Source organism: Episyrphus balteatus, chromosome 1 (assembly GCF_945859705.1).
Source record: "Episyrphus balteatus chromosome 1, idEpiBalt1.1, whole genome shotgun sequence".
NCBI classification, from domain to species: domain Eukaryota; kingdom Metazoa; phylum Arthropoda; class Insecta; order Diptera; family Syrphidae; genus Episyrphus; species Episyrphus balteatus.
In genome coordinates this window covers 37,256,384-37,260,880 of record NC_079134.1, presented here as the reverse complement: position 1 = coordinate 37,260,880, position 4,497 = coordinate 37,256,384, and positions in this window count along the sequence as shown.

Here is a 4,497-nt window from a genome sequence, read left to right as displayed (position 1 = left end):
CATGCAAAATTTGTTTCATCTATCATAACTTTTAAGGGTTTTTCGGCAGTAAGTTTGCAACTGTTATAATAATATGAGTTGACAGATGAAAAACAGGTATAACTTTTTCCAGAGACGTCAGATTGTCTTGATTTTAGATTTTTTGGAATCATCATTAAAAAATACCTTGAAATCATGTATCATATGTGTATATAATACCATAGCCTATTTTTGCTAGTTTTGAAAATCTCCATTTCGCGATTTGACCTTGAAATCGCGACAAGCGGACATGAGATTTTTCTAGACTTTTGAGATATGTTATAGAATGGCAAAAGGAAGATATTGAGCAAAAAAAATTTCTACTAACATTCATTCCGAGATTTACCCCTTTTTTCTCCTTATTTTACTGTATTATTATTTGACTGGATTATATTTGATTATTCAACAATACAGATATAAAATTTCAGAATTGAGTGAAAGCGATTCGGACTGTTTTATTGGCTTTAAGAATGATTGAATCCTTGAGTGAAACCACTCGAAAACGACATAAGTTAGAAATTTAACAAAATGATATAAAAATTTTGTTTTTACTTGGATTTGGGTATAGGGTAGAGTTGCCTATTTTCGGCCGTCTCCAGTTTCCGGTCACCATTCGAAAAACACTGGTCGGCAACGAAAATGGAGCTTGAACCAAACCATACTTTTCTATTGGACTTTTGTGTGCTGATTCCGAATCTGAAGTCAAAATTTCACTGGCACTTCAAGTTTTGGAAATATTTAAATAATAACAGGTCAAAAACGCGTTTTTGTGGTACTTTTGGCGTTGAATTTCATCACCGTAAAATTTTTTTTCGCAAAACTACATATCGTCGGTGAAACCAGAAAAGTGTGTAACTCCATTTTAGCAAATTTTATAGGAGAGCAAAAAAAAAACAAAATCGTTTTGAAGGCATTTCTATGAGTTTTCATTTTCTAATTTGCTAGTGGAGTAACTAAAGCTCAAAAATTGGCAATGTTAGGGAACCCGGCTGAACAGCTTAGATTTTGATGATTTTTTTTTTCAAACGTCGGTAATTAAAAATACTTTAAAGTCTATAGATTAAAAATTGCCGGTGTTGCCGTTTTGATTTTTTAAATTTAATTGAAGATTTTTGTGAACAAAAACAAATTTTTTTCAAAAATTTTTCTTAAATTTCATAAATTAATTGATGCCAAAAGATTGTCTAGGAAATTCAAGGAAAAAAAATATATGGGAGTGAGGGACAATCTTCCATAGTTCAAGCGATAGATGCAATTTTCTTATTAATTGACTTCAAACACAAAAAAAAATATTTGAACACAACGGCAACACCTACAATATTCAAATATACATTTTTTAAAAGCTAGGAGCTTAGTCATATATGTAAAATTAAAATTAAGTTAATTGAATGAACGGCTTTTGAAAGAATGGTAATTGAACTCAGATTTTTGAAAAAAAAAAAAAATTATTGAAAAAATTTTAACATGTCGTTTTTAAACTTGGTCGTAATATAAAATGCATTTATTTTAAAATTTTTTTGGCCGCATTTATTATGATTTCAAATTATAAAAGGAAATGTCAATATGTATTACGGTTTATGAAAAAAATTAAAAAGTATTTCATTTTCGAAGAACTTTTTTTAATAAAAGTTTTGAAAAAAAATGTAACTTATTTTTTTTTAAAGTTCAACATCTAAACATAAAATTATTTTTTATTCATTTAATAACTCTTACTGTTGAAAGTTAAATAGCAAAAGATTTAAGGTTCCTATTTACCACAGTCTTTGAGAAAATTAATTATTTCAATGCAAAAATTCAGTTTTATAAAAAAAAAACCATTGAAATTGAAGTAATTTTTCATTTTTTTTTTCAAAAGTGTGATATATTTTACCTTTTTTGCTTCGAAATTCAACTGATAATATTTATGGCCAAAAATTTTTTTTAAATAAATTCATATTTTATTAGAAAAAGTTTGGAAAAAAGTCATTTTAAATTTTTCTAAAAACATTTTTTTATTAATTCTGAGTTTGAGGACCATTTTTTCAAAAAGTCTTGATTAAATTTAGTGGATTTAAATTTAAGAGATAAGAATGAGCTTCTGGCTTTTTAAAAATGTATTTTAAAATATTGTAGGTGTTGCCGTTGTTTTCAAAATATTTTTTTTGTGTTTGAGGTCAGAATGTTAGAAAATTGCATTTATCGCTTAAACGATGGAAGATTGTCCCTTACTGCCTTTTATATATTTTCCTTAAATTACCTAGAGAATCTTTTGCTATCATTTGTTTTATGAAATTTAAGCAAAAAAAAAAATGGTTTTGTTAAAAAAAAATTTAATTTTAATTTTAAAAAACAATACGGCAACACCGGCAATTTTTAATCTATAGACTTTAAAGTATTTTTAATTACTTTAAGGGGATTCTGAGTTTAAAGAACCGTAGATATTAGGTTTGTCTAACAGACAGCATTGAAATCTAATTTTCAGAAAATTTGGAGTTACACACTTTTCTGGTTCCACCGATGATATGCAATATTCAAAAGCCATATTTTATCGTCTTAAATATATTTATTTTTATTTTCAAAATTATTTTTTTTTTTCTAAAAGATATTTGGTATAGAAAGGTATGATATCTCAAAATCTTGGTGGTTAAGGTAACTTATGGTTTTTGAAGCATATTTGAAGTAAATTTCAGTTTTCGACTCTTAATTTGGTTGAAAAAATAGCAAAATATTACGGAAAAACAATATTTTTAGATCAAATGTCAAACATTTAATTTAAAATTCGTTTTTGGGACTTTATAGCTAAAATTGTGATGAGCAGAGCTCAAAAACTAGACGTGATGGAAAAAATCTGTAAACTGTTTTGAATTCAGCACACTCAAGTTTATGAAAATCACCTTACAGAGTTCTTGCTCCCGACTTTTTTTTGTTTTTTGGCCGACCAGTGAAATCGTTATAACTAGTGATTTCGTACCAAAATTTCGCTCTTATGCTGTTCTTAATTATAATTTATAAAGCTAATGTTTTTCGATCCTATTCTATTCAAAATTAATACAAACATTTTATTTCATGGTATAAAGAATTGTTTCTTATGAAGAAAAAATGTTGAGCTAAATTTAATTTTTTACTTAAACAAAAAATGGCACCGATAGGAATTGAAGCTTCAACTCCAATGCCACTATCAGTAAATGGGTAATATCGTCACTCGGAACTCCAACTCAGGATTCTATCGCTCAACCGCTTGGAAGCCCTGGGAGTCGCTTTTTATTAAATTAAAATATTCAGTATTCACCCATAATGAATGTAAACAAGTGTTTGGATTTATGAAACCCAACTATGAGTCAAATATTTTTTTGTATACAAATAAAAATAACACGGTCACTGGGGTGTATGAGTAATATTTGCATCTATAAATCAAATTTTCGGATAACAGAACTTGAAGTTATGGGTGTTTTCATAAACGTCTGCCTAACTTAGGCCTGCGTTAGTCGTGTTCATAAAGTCAGATCTGCGATCGGACTAACTTAGTCCAACTGCAGTTCTGCTGTTCATAAACGTCAGCATGTCGTCAACATCGGGCAGATTGCGCAGCCAAAATTTTATTGCTGCAGAACTCAAAAAGAAATTTATTTGACTCTTGATTCGATTTTTTTTGTTAATAAATGTAAATATTAAAAAAAAAAAAAATGAAAAGCAAACATATTAATTAGGGTGGTGCAAAAAATGTTTCTTTTTTCATTTTTCGAAAAATTTAAATTTTAATGACACAGAAAATTTCGAAATCGTGTTTTTTGAGAAAAGGAGTTTATATCAATTTTTTTCTTATTAGGGTGGCTCTAAAAAATATTATCTTCTACAAATGCTTGAATTACACCGGCACAAAAAAAAAAAAAGTGTCATGTACCAGGATCCAGACCTATCTTTCTATATGTTTTTGGGCACGCTGATGCCGAATTTGAAGTCAGTTTGGCCCCATCACCCTCCAGTTTTGAGCTGTGAGTGCATTTTGTTTGAATTTGTATGACTTTTTTGGAGTTTTTTGCATTTTTCTCAAAACTGAAGGGTGACCGGGCAAAACGGACTTGAAAATCGGATTCAGCGGTCCCAAAAACATATAGAAAGATAGGTCTGCTTCCTGGTACATGAAACTTTTTTTTTTGTGTGCCGGGTATGACAGCGACATGTCGCGACAGTGCTAGCACACAAAAAAAAAAGTTGTATGAACCAGAAACCGGACCTATCTTTCTATATGTTTTTGGGACCGCTGAATCCGAATTTCAGGTCCGTTTTGCCCGGTCACCCTCCAGTTTTGAGAAAAGTGTAAAAAAGACCCCAAAAACTACCTTTTTTTGAGTTTTTTGCATATTACTCAAAACTGGAGGGTGACAGGGCCAAACGGACTTGAAATTCGGATTCAGCGGGTCCAAAAACATATGGAAAGATAGGTCTGGTTCCTGGTACATGACACTTTTTTTTTTTTGTGTGCCGGTGTTATCAAAAAAA